The sequence below is a fragment of the Lycium barbarum genome, chromosome 8 (assembly GCF_019175385.1).
Source record: "Lycium barbarum isolate Lr01 chromosome 8, ASM1917538v2, whole genome shotgun sequence".
NCBI lineage: Eukaryota > Viridiplantae > Streptophyta > Magnoliopsida > Solanales > Solanaceae > Lycium > Lycium barbarum.
Window position 1 is genome coordinate 47,575,691 of NC_083344.1, and position 13,551 is coordinate 47,589,241.

Sequence of the window (13,551 nt, forward strand, 5' to 3'; positions counted from 1 at the left end):
TATGCCGGAAGCGGCATGCCCGAAGGGGCCATGATTATCACTATGCCGGAAGCGGCATGCCCGAAGGGGCCATGATTATAACTATGCCAGAAGAGGCATGCCCGAAGGGGCCATGATCATTATCATGCCGGAAGCGGCCGTCCGAAGGGACTGTTATGCTACTACGACGGAAGCGGCTGCCCGAAGGGGCTACTATTGATATTGTGCCGGAAGCGGCACGTGTGTTGTGTTGTATTATTTATTTCAAGAAAGTGTGTTAGTGTGCATTATTTTGGAAGGTTGGTTGGATTGCATTATTTACTTAAAGACTGTTGTGAGACCTTGTGTACACATTTATGTTTCTTCTAGCGAAGGCTGCAGGTATTAGGTTTGCTTATGACCTTTTCCCTCCTACAGTATGCGATGCTTACCATTTATTCTCGCTTTACATATTCCGTACTGACCCCCTTTCTTCGGGGGATGCGTTTCATGCCCGCAGGTTCAGGGGCGCGATCCGGCGATCCAGCTACGTAGGGGGAGTCAGCGCTAGGAGTCAGACAGCTCCACTTGCTTCGGAGGCTGTTCCTGTTTTGGTATAATTTTGTGTACATATCTTGCAGGTCGTACTCTTTAGAAGTTTGCGAACAGCGTGGGTGTTATGGGTACGGTTTGGTTTTGTTGGTCACTACGTTGTTGTACAAAAGTGGTGGTAGCCAGTTCAGCTAGCTTTGTCTTATGTCATATATATATATGTATATATGTGTGTGTGTGTATATATATGTAACACGCTTTGAGATGTTTTGAGTTACGTATTGACTTTAGCATTTGGATTTAAAATTTTCAGGCATAGTTACAAAAAAAAAAAAAAAAATCTATTGAACGCCATATTTGACTATAAGTAGTATACATTGAGCCATCGGGCAAGGTAAGCTCGGTCACTTGTCATGGTCCTAGGTTGGGTCGTGACAAATTAGCAGCTACCTCGTGCAACCGGTATGAAGCCAACTCGACGGACTCAGTCGCAGAAGCCTTAATCAACTGTAACGTGCGCTGCATCTGTCTGATAAACTCCTGGGGATCCTCTTCAGGTTTTGTCCCGAAGAACTCTGGAGGATTACACGTCAAGAACTCACGGGCCCTCGAACTATCATGTCTATGCGCCTGATCACCTCCTAATTTGTGCCTGTGCCCCTGCTCCGCCACCAATCTGGTCAGCAGCTGGACCGCCTCTCTCATAGCCCTATCCTCCGCCCCTAGCTGTGGAGCTGGAGGCTCAGGTACTGGAACCCCGGGAGCTAGCGGTGGAGCCGCCCCCTGATCAGCAGCTGCTGCTGCTCCAATCTCCTCTGGTAATGGCGGTGTAACAGAACCGGCTGACGGGGGCACATCCTCAAGTACAGGCGGGGTACGGGCCCTGGTAGCTCTCTGGGCCTCGCTGGTCTCTCTAACTGCCACTGACTTGCCCTTCTGGGCAGCTTTTGCTTTTCTCGGAGGCATCGCTGAAAACGTGACAATTCGTTAGAAAGGAACCATCCTAATAATACAGCTCTATCGCACGATCTAAGATCGAAGGAAGGGTAACATCCTAAATGTCCTGTAGCCTCCTGTTTATGGATGTGGTGCACCACACACCGATAAACAAGACTCTACTAGACACGGCCTGCAGACATTCCGAGGACAAACCGCTCTGATACCACTTTTGTCACGACCTAACCCCGTGGACCGTGACTGGTGCCCAACTGGACACCTACACACACTCACTTACCGAACAGACATATCAAAGACTTATTCATATTTAAGCATACGTTAACTTACACAGATACTGAGAATAGGCGTCGTCTTAAGCGGCCACATGTATCAGAAATATCATACCAAAGCCCGTAGGCAGGCGGAATACACATCGCCCGAATGTACACACATATACAAACATATGGGCCATTTCGGCCATAATAGCAAACAGGGCCGCCTAAGGCACAAATCACAGACAAAACCAAACAAACACGACCCATGACCCACAAATATGTCTACAGTCCTCTAACGAACATAACAGAATCATATGACGGGACAGGGCCCCGCCGTACCCCTGAATATATACACAAAGATATACAACGGAAGAGTCTGTACCAAAATATGGGCTCCGGACAAGGGGAGCACTCCAAGACAGCTGAGTAGACGTCCTAAGCGGGCGGATCGGCAAAACGAACGTCTGTAGTTGCGGGCATGAAACGCAGCCCCCGAAGAAAGGGGAGTCAGTACGAAATATGTACTGAGCATGTAAGGCATGGAATAATATGAACAGAATCACAAGCGAAATAAATAGTGCAGGAGAAAAATACAGAAAGTAAGCACGAAATGTAAAGTAATCAAACAACTTACTGGAAACACAGACCATGCATGCAAAGAACGGTGTCCGGTCCCTTACGGGACCCGGGGAAACGTGGTGCCGCCCTGCCTTAGGCGCCACACACATCTAACTCCGGAAGTTTTGCTCCGTAATCTCCGACACACATCATAATATCATATCATAGTATCATATCATATGTGGTTCGGCGAACCATAAACACACCATAACACCATAACACATCTAACTTCGGAATACATAAATGGCACCCGACCCTCAAGCGGGGGACCCGGCGAGCCATACGCACGATACACACCGGCCCGGGACTCGGCGAAAGAGATCATAACACATGCACGAGCAGAGTAGTGCGAAACTAAATGCATAAAAATCAAGACTCAATGGATATGTATACTTACCGACATCTGAATGCCCAGAAACAAGTTTCTGGTCAATCCGACTTAGTATGAGGAAGTTACGAACGTTAGAAGTACAGAGCGCTCTATAAGCGTTTCAGAAGCCATTTTTGGAAAACCGACGCAATAATCATATCAAGAACCCTTCGGACATCGTTATGGATCACATCAAATAAGACTGTAGGAACCATAAGTACATATCGTAATATATTAAGGACTCAACGACATAATCAAACGTGCTAGTATCTGAAGATCAAAGCTTTAGTCATATTAACCGTCTTTCGAATGCCATTCGGAAACAGACCGACTAAATCATTGGACATCCTAGATACATGTCAAGGACATATGAAAGGACTTACGGGAGTCAAAGATGTTAGCCATCCTAGTGGCTCTAAGAATAGGAATTTCTTTGCGGTCGTACATATACATCATTCGTTCGTTACATAAAGACCATGCCAAAAGAAAGAAAGATAAGCCTTACATACCTTGCCCGCTTCCTATGCTAATCCGAACTCAAGTTTTCCGCTTCGCAAGATCTACAACAATATTCATATATACCGACATTAGCCATAAGCGCTTAGTATCCAATTCGAAACCAACACTTAATCTACCGAAATTTCGGCAGCATTTCCCCTGTAAATGCGACATCCCCGAGAATTCAACTCGGCCAAAATACAACAACAAATACGAGAATTTAACTCGGCCAAAATATCAACAACAATACCAACCATTATTCTAAAAATATCCACAATCGATTCAAAACGCATACTAACTTTAACAATTTCTTTTCATCCACTTTGGCGACCTTCCATTTACATTCAATTCATAATCGCCTATATGTTCAAGTTCAAATCCACAACCTCTCAAACTATATTCAAGAATACTTCAAACAATCCGTACAATATTCAAACAATCCAATCCATATGCTATGCCACCCGAATTCTTCCAAATGGAATAGCAACAACAACAACATATTTTCTTCTTCCAAATTCATGAATTATACTAACAATTCATACACTAGCAACATTGTTTTCCATATATGCAAGAAATAATATTTTGGTCACATTGGCTTCCATAACTACTCTCCAACACTTGGGACTTCAACTAAAACTATCAAACTTTCATTACTAACATGGAATACATAACAGCAACAACTAAAGCACTAAATAGAATAATTGAATCACCATTCTCCACACACACATACCCACGGCCATACACATATACACACGGCCACCATGCACAACTTCATATTTTCGTGAATTTCACTCATTTCTACACACTACAACATTCACAAGCATCCATAATATAGAAAGGAAGGTTGGTTCTTACCTTTTTTTCCAATTATCTTCTTCTTGACCTGAGTTGCCCCTTGCAAGAATTGGTGTTTTTCTTGCTAACAATTATGCCACGTTGAAGAGGACCTTTGAATTAGTAGGAATACTAGGAGAAATAATTTTTTGGTTCAAGATTGAAGAACTTCAATTTTTTTTCTCTCTTTCTCCTCTTGGCTGAATGGCCTTGTCCCTCTAGCTCTCAATTTTCTTTTTCTTGAAACTTCTTGAAATGTCATGAAATATTAGTGCCCCTCTTCGTTTAATACTTGGATTAATTTTACACATGGGCTTGGCCCAAGGCCTCCCTATGGCCGGCCACTTTCATGGGCCTTTTTTTTTTTTTTTAATTTTCCAAGCCCACTTACTTGTGGCTAATTTTTTTGTAATTCATGAAACCATTTTCCAATTTTCAATTTTGCCAAGGCCTTCCCCAATATTTCCGCATCCATAACTCTCACAAACAACTTGTGTGCTTAACAAGATCAAAGATACAACCTTGCTCTTAACTTCCCGCAATTCATCTCGAATTATCCGTATGAACAAAATGCGGGATATAACACTTATGTTCAGACTTATGTATTAGTCCTAGACATATTTGGATAGTTGTTCTTGTACTGTGACTTCAGTTCTTGGGGGATGTTTTATGACTTTGTATTTTCCCGCACTTTTGTTATGTTATGACATGAATTAGACTTATTAATTGTTGTTCTTATTATTTATGTTGATCCGTAATTTTTTAAATAAATGGTATCAGAAGATGGTACGCTCACCAAGGGGGTTAGTGTGGGTGCCATCACGACTGTGGTATTTGGGTCGTGACACACAATGAGTAAAATAACGGATGTTACTAAACTAATCAAAGTTGTAGTTTATTGCCTTTATCTGAATAAATTTGTTTTATTTTATCTATATTTCTACTCCATGCGGAAATGGGTAGGGAAATGGGAATGTGGGTGAGGGATTGGGATTGTTTTGAAACTGGTTATCCCTTATATAGGGGAAGTTTTGTGAGTTTGCAGTTTTTTATTTTTTTATTTTGTATTTTAAAATTGGAATTTTAAATTGGTATTTATCCTCCTTGTAGTTTGTTTTAACCACAGAAGTTTTTTCTGTGATTTAAATTATGATTTTTGTGGTGATGACACTTGTCATCCAGCCATTATTTTGCCTCTCCTATTCTAGATAGATAGATTATTAAAGCAAAATGTGCAATGACTAAATAGAAATTAAAACCAGTAACGTTAAAAGAGCAACGTTTAAATCAAAACTTTAATTCCGATGCCATAAAATTCACTGTGTGTAATAAAATCTAGACGCAATGGCTGGAGCAAATCACACGACACTATTTATTATTTTGAAACAACGGAAGAGGGTCATATTTGCCCCTCTACAATCGAAAATGTCACGCCCCAAACCTGGGGAGGCGTGCCGGCACCCGGTGCCATACTTGACCCCGAGCGTACCACTCTGTAACTGTACACTTTGGAGGTAACCCTCAACTTAGGCCGACAAGGTCTGCTTGCAAACAAATAATACCAATCAAGGCTGACAAGGCCATATTCTGAATCATCTAAGAATAACATCTATCTCATCTGAAGGGAAACTACACCCAAAAGCATATATACATAACTGTGTAGGCTGACGAGGCCGCCATGAACGTCTGCAAACACCAATACCAAAATGAGCACATACAAGGGCCAGCAAGACTGCTACACTGATATAAAAGACATACAGGACTCATCTACGAGCCTCTAAGGATAACAGAACTGTACTGTGGTGGGGAAAGAGCCCCGACCTACCCATCAAGTCTATACATGCATGAAGGACCCCAAAATCTGGACCTTGTAATTCCAGATGAAATGGAGCTTACCAATCAAGCTGATGTCTGGCTCTGTCTACTGGGGTGGTCTATCCGACTGTTTATCAGAACCTGACGGCATGAAATGTAGCGCCCCCAGCAAAAGGAATGTCAGTACGAAATAATGTACTGAGTATCTAAGGCAACTGAATAACTGAAAGCTGAAACTGAATTGATAAACATAGTAAGGGGAAAGCCATAGAATACTCTATCTGACTCAATGCTTATATAGCGGGCGTTGGGATTTTAAAGTTTAACGACTCGCACATGCCTCGAAAAAACGCACCAACTACTTAATGGTGCTCTAAATGATACATTTTAGAGTCGCCACCTAATTTTTATTTAAAAGAAACCTAATCTACCAAAATCTGAGTAAGGGTTCTGCTGATCCCCGGGGAAGGTGTTTGGCACCCCGATATTAAGGATTCGCTTAATTGCGGTTTACCTACGGGTTCTAATAGTGTGTCTTATGATAATAAGTTTTTTTAGATAAAAATCGCTTAAGTCTAGATTTCTACAATAAGGTTAGTCATAATTCATGCAAAAATATCACATGTGGGTTTCGGACTTGGACACCTAGGTTAAGACCTGAAGGCACTTAACTTAAGTACAACACCACATAAGCCCACCCTTTAAAAGTATTTTGGACAATCTCTTATTTTTTTTAAGTAAAGGTCTCCTTTTATTAAGGCATATTGCTATAAATCCCGTCAATTTACCTTATTCTATTTCAATCCCTTATTCTTCCTTAAATTCAATTTAATTCTTAAATCTAAGTCATTTATGTTCAAACTCCTAAAGTTAATGCATCAACCTTATTTTAGAGTCAAATTATGAATAAACAAACTTTCATTAAGAATAATTAGTATTTCATATCTGTTTTATTCAAGGCTTTAAAAAATCTGTTTTGGCAACTCTAAATTTGGAATTAATCTTAAGTTCTAATCTATAAAGGTTCCAACGATACTTAAATAAAACAAGTAAACAAAATATTTTCAAAATAACTAAAGGGAGGGAGAGCATGAAGGTGGAGAAAGGTTAATCGGACAAGCCTATCTCCTCGACTTCTTGGACTTTTAGTTGTAATTCCGTTCTTCCTTTATTCTACGCCTGAAAGCTCCAAATGCCCAAGTCTTCGCCTCGTCTTTTGATACTTCTCCTTTTGTCCTTCCATTTGTTTAGATTCCATGCGTATGCTCCAATTGTGTAATATTCGTCCTTGTAGTACTTCCCGAACTTGTTTATTTGTACCTCGCAAGATTAGAAATGATAGTATGAGGGTGGCATTTATAAACACATACACACACAGATACATACATACATACATATATATATATATATATATATATATATATATATATATATATATATATATATATATATATATATATATATATATTATCCCTCGTTTCGCATCAAACTGTGGGAGCTTTGATTATGAAAGGCTCAGAATCATGCTTCTTTTAAATATGGGAAAAAGGACCCTGAACAGGTCATGGCTGCGAAATAGCGACCCGTCAGTCATTCTATTGCCTCGCCAAGTGCATGTCGGTTCCTATTTTATAACTAGACTATGATCATCATTGCCCACCGAGGGATAGAACCTTTCCGGACTAGGCATTCTCAAGTTAAGTATCTACTCAAATCAGTAAATGAAAATCAAGTATAGAAATTTGTTCTTTTGAAATGTGGCCTCAAGTTAAATACTTTTTCATTGGCCCTAATGTAATATCTTTTCAAATTAGTGAAGTATCATAAATGCAGCAATCTGCTCCTTATCAGAAACAATAATATATCAAAACATAGTTGCTGCTATATTCTCCTTTCTCAAGTGTAACATTTGGTTAAGGAGTGCAGCAACAGGCTGGTTCAGGAACGCCTATTTAGCTTGTCAAAGGCAGTAACACGTCTCAAACATAGCCGCAGTTTCAAGCCCAAATGTAGCGAGCGTATCAAGTGTAGAATCTGTTGGTTCAAGCCAACAACTACTTCACCAAAGCGTAGCACTTTGAGTTCAGTAAGTGCAGCAGCAAAGCAACATCAGCACAATATAGCAGCAGCTTGTTTTTTTTCATCAAGCGTAACATCTGTTAATGAGCTGCGCTTAGCACCAAAGTGTAACAGAATTCAGCCCCAAAGATAGCTTCCGTTCTAGCCCAAATGCCTCATCTTGACATGCCGCTCAAGAAATAGTTGCCAAGAGGATCAGCCAACCCCATCAACAGTAGCTGATAAGTCTCAGTAATGCAGCAGCAAGCTTGCACCCATTTGCAGCTATGAATTTGCTCACATGGCACCAGAGATGATCTCAAAGACCTAACAGTAAAGCAATAGCTAAAGGGAAACAACCCATAGCAGCAGGCTCATCAACCCAACATGGCATATGCCTTGAGACAAGCTCCAAGACATAAGAATTTCAATCACTACAATAGAATCTCAAACTCAGAGGTCTAAGAAATGAAGGGGGTTACCACCTTCCATATTTTGATGCCGCACAAGATCAAAAGGTTTCTCGAACCTTGGGCATGGCAGGCTATCAAAAGAGGCTTAACCGAACCCAACTTAGGTGAGTTTCGACATAGTAGGCAAGGTTCAAGGTTCTTAAAGTAGATGAGCACATAAGACAGCTTTATGACACAAAAGTATCCAAATTTTGCAAGTTGCAAGAGTCATAAGCACATAATGCTAAGAATCTGGAAATAAACTTAAGTTAAGAGAATATTTGGTGGTCAACTATTTGGGAATAGTTGCCAGCAAGTAAAGATACTAACCCCACTCAGTATGCTTTCAAGAAAAAGTGAACCTGAAAGATATTTCAACTACTTAATCTTTTAAAAAAAACTCTTACTCAAACAAGGCATCTTAAAACAGACTAGCAGATTCACTAAGAGAGTAATTTTTACTGATTCAAGGAGAGCTTGACTTTGGGCTTAAACTGTTAGCACACTATTAATTATAAACATTCAAGGCGAAACTTATGCAGACACAACTCCATCTTTAACACAAATATAATCAAACTTGAGATCTGCCAACTTATTACTCCTGAGAAATCTAAATTTTCCCAAAGTGAAGACCAAGGGATTCTTTGTCAAATCCTTATACGAGTTTAGAGGCATAAGTAAATGGCTCTCAAAAGAAACATCTGGGCAAGCATTTTACTTAACATTTTTCTAAACAAGGTTTATAATGAACAGGCCAGGTCCTATACTACTAAACTAAAATTTCAGAAGCTAACCCACACAAGGAGATGATCCAACAATAATTTGTTAGTCAAGAGTCAGAGAGCTGCTACTACAAGGAAATGTATATTTGTGAAGGCTTAACTGGATTAAAATCCTTCATGCTAAGGACTCCTAGCTATGTTCATAAAGGTTAAAAGAATTTGACAGTTTGCTAGGGAGAAGGGGGAAGGGTTTTGGACTAAATTTTGAGTAATGATAAGATTAAAGAGAGATAGATCCCATGAGGAATCCATCCCCTGACTAACATACTTAAAGAAACACCTCCCTGTCTTAAAAACTTTCTACACTACTCAGCTAATATCCAACAAAAATAACTACCTAACTCAGACATTCAGTATACAAAAATGAGATAAGAGATAATGCAGATGCACAGCAAAATTAGTTTAGAAACCCCAAGCTCCCAAACAGTAAAAAAGACAGATTGCAAACTTTGTATCCTGAGCAAGCAGAACAAGACTGTTAGGAACTCATACACACAGACATAGTCAATGGGATCAGCACCTAAATCTATCCTAACAAAGAGCTGAGTGTATACATAAAACACCATGGCTATTTTATCTTAGTTTTACAGAGTGGGACCAGGATTTTAGACTAAAAACCTCCTTTAAAATAGGTACATCACCATATTAACTTATCAATGGCCTACTACAATTAACAGTGTGGCCAGTCAATTTGTGTGCCCTAACATACTCAAAACATACTGTAAAGAAGAAGCCAACTTTGTCTTAAAGTTAATCAACCCATAATTCTAAAGAAAAAACCTTAAAAGAAACATGCTAAATGATCACTCTTTCCTTAAACAGACCAGTAAGTAATACTGGAGATTCACATTCCTAATGTTAAAGTCTTGAAGAAAACCAAAGTGAAGAAATGAATCTTTGAGAAAAAATAAACAAACTTCCCTTGAGGGAGGAAAAGAAGCAGCCACTCTTGTGTTAGGAAACCTTGAAACAGAAATTTACTGATGGCTAAAAAGGGCATTCAAATAGAGAACACATCTGAGTACTCAATATTTAGTCAAACAACATTTTAAGTCTATGCTAAACAGAGAGCCTGGTTTGAATTTCTACAAGAAGTTTGAGAGGGAAATCACTTGAGACCTTTAGAGCTGTCATCAGTTTAAAGGACTTAGCAATATCTACAAACCAGTTAATACAAAATGGCAAGTTCATATCACACTTCAATCTATTAGTGACTTCTTCAAAGGTTATTAAGGCATGACTAGGATTAAGTTTAGTATACCAACTTCAGGCAAACACAGATTCTATTATCCCACAAGAACTAATTGAATTCTAGGTCGTAAATATAGAAAAGGAGAACAAGGAGAGGCCAAAACTAAACCCAAACAGATCTCTATTCAACTCTAAACAAAGCTTATGCTCATGATCACAATAAGAGAGGGAACTTTTAGTTCCACCACCCAAACTGATACACTTGAGTTTAAAACTACATAAAAGCTCATCACATTTCATAACAGTGACACAAAAGGGTGATTTGTTTTTAATTTTTAGTATTCCCTCTGCACTGCATTCTTAAATAGTTCTAATAGTCAGTTAACCAACATTAATCACTAAGAAAAAAAGAAAAAAAACCAACAGTATGCTATCTAAAAAAATCATATTATTGATAGTGACAGCAGATTAACATTAGTAATAGGCTAATGGTAATAACAACTAATCACATAACCTAATTAATTACTTGCAACTAAACCAACTAATAACAAAAAAAATAATACACACCTTCACAAGATTTAAAAACAATGAACTGGAAATGAAAAGGGTATACTACCTCTACATCAACTCAAACTAGCTATAACTAGCTCTTAATCACAGTAGCTAGAGTTACCAAATTATTATGATGATATGAGGGTCCTTAAACTCAGCCTACAACAAAGAGGGACCAAAATAATTCCTAACTATATTTAAAGCAACCTCATGTTTAAGAGAAGAATGATTATCATTAGAACCAACTCTTTAGCCAATTGTGAATTCTACTTAGGCTAGATCCCAGAAACTGTTAACAGACTCAAGAATAATATTCTGGTTGTTTAAACTGTTAACAGACTCAAGATTTCCCCTTTACCTCACCCTAAAATTAAGTGATAACCTCTTAGAGTCTTTGGGATTAGATTAGATGCTTAGTGTGGACTTAAACTTAATATTTTATCACAGAATCCCATTTAGCAACCAAGCAGTCTTGTTTTAAACCATTTATCAACTTCTAGTGTATTGTCATATCATGTAACCAAAACAGAGGTGAATTCCCAACACTTTTGAACAAATAATAGCAGTTTGGTGACAACAAAACACACCGATACAAGGTTTCCACAGATCCAAACTTTAAGCTATTTGTATTTCAGAAAGAAAGGAAAAGGGGCTCAACTACATCTTAGTTTCATAACCACACATAGACAGTCTAGCAAGCTAAATGAGTTTACACCAAAACAATGTTTGAATCCCTTTAATACCTATGATCATGGGATATTTTTACACTTAAAGATTCCTGCTTCAGTTAAACAAAAAGGAGACCTCTCAAGACTTGAATTAACCCACACTTAAAACAGACACACAAACAAACTATAATCCAGGCTTAAGGCAGCATTCATCTCAGGTTTAACAAGAAGCTTTCAAGGACACACACGGGTTAAACATCCTAGTCTCATGCTCATGTCACAATCTCGAGCTAGTACTTCATTGAACACTTATTTAAACCAACCATGATGATTAATTGAAACCAAATGTATGTTAACTACCAAACAACATTCATGCTAATTCATTCCCCAAATGACTTGTGAATCAGTTCTTACATTGGTAATAACCTAAACTAATCATAATGAGAGAAGCAAAGCACAAATCATATTAACGGTTAAACCAACAGTACTGCAGTACTTAAACGATTGCCAACAGCCTTTAAAGCTTAAAACAGCACCACTTTTCTGTCAACATTAAGCTACATATTTTAAAATAAATCTTCTCAAAACAAACCAAAATAAACACTTATATGCTAATGCAAAAATGAATGACAGGAATAAAATGGGGTTTGAATGTTACCTTTTTTGACGAGCAGCGACGGGGGCGACGGGAGTTAATGAACCACCTTTCCCCGAGTCATATTCCGACGAATGGAAACACTTCCAAAAATTATATTTGAGCGAGAACATCCTCGAAATTCAACAGGTTAACCGGATTTCTGAGTGTCCTTACTTTTAGGGTTACGAAAAACCCATTTAATGGTATAAGAACCAATTTTTTGGTTCTCAAAGCCATTTTGTTTTTCAATATGAAGGTTCTATTCATAGAACCCAAAAATGTTCAAACTTGTATAAACCAACGATGTGGGACTTTTACTTGGCTGAAATTCCTTTAAGAATTTGAATTCTAAATGGACAGCTGTGAAGAAGTACGAATTCGTACCAAAATGTATAGACAACCACTGAAAACGTACAAATCTGTTGAGTCGTAGCCAAAAAATGGAGGAAGACAGCTGGAAATTCGATGAATTTTTTGGTTTGAAAGGCTTAGGATTCGTTTGATTCTGGATTTTTGGGAAATTACTAGGGTTCATTTGGTTCTTGCTGTTGTTGGAAAAAAATGTTGAAGAAGAAGTCGGTTTTGTGTTTTTGACATTAAGGGCCTGTTTGGCTGTGAGGATTAAGGGGCATTTGGGGGGGGGGGGGGGGGGGGGGGGGCGGGGTTTAAGTGAAATATTAAAACTTAAGCTCCCCTTTATTTAAAAGAATGTAGTATACTCTTTACATAATTTCAAACCGACGTATTAACTTAAAACACTCTCGTAAAATAATATTTGTAAGGAATAAAATTCGCAATTCGTAGTTTTTTTTTCTTAAGTACGAGCTTTAAAATGAGCCCGATATTGGCATAGTTCTGGATAAACTTAAAAATGTGAAAAAATGCGGCCAAGATGAGTCGTAATTCAGCCTTAAGGCCGGGTATAAGGATACTCTCCCTGGTTGTATGGACAAGGCATAAGGATACTCTCTCCGACCGTATAGGCCGAGAATAAGAATACTCTCTCTGACCATATGGGTCGGGCATAAGGATATTCTCTCCGACCGTATAGGTCGGGCATAAGGATACTCTCTCCAGCCGTATAGGCTTGGCATGAATTTTGATATAGGTGTATAACTGTCATGACCCAACCGGAGGGCCGCGACGGGCACCCCGTGCTAGCCCACTCGGGCACCCCTTAGAGTACCTTTACACTTACATCTAGGTGAGACATACTAAATCATACATTTCCATTCCTCAATCATACGAGTCCCATTGGACAACAACACTTTTATATCATCATCCGCATCTATGCCCATATCAATATACATAAGCCGACGAGGCTAACAAAATGAAATCCAAAATATAGGCCGACA

At 38.9% G+C, this 13,551-nt stretch overlaps 1 long non-coding RNA gene across 1 annotated transcript; it reads right to left on the bottom strand.

The window, feature by feature from the left end:
• Window positions 1-5,600: 5,600 nt before the first annotated feature.
• Window positions 5,601-12,817, bottom strand: LOC132606138 (uncharacterized). Its single transcript, XR_009569609.1, has 2 exons — window positions 5,867-12,817; window positions 5,601-5,727 (listed from the first exon to the last, which is right to left on the bottom strand). It is a non-coding gene; the product is annotated as an uncharacterized LOC132606138 (long non-coding RNA).
• Window positions 12,818-13,551: the final 734 nt, after the last annotated feature.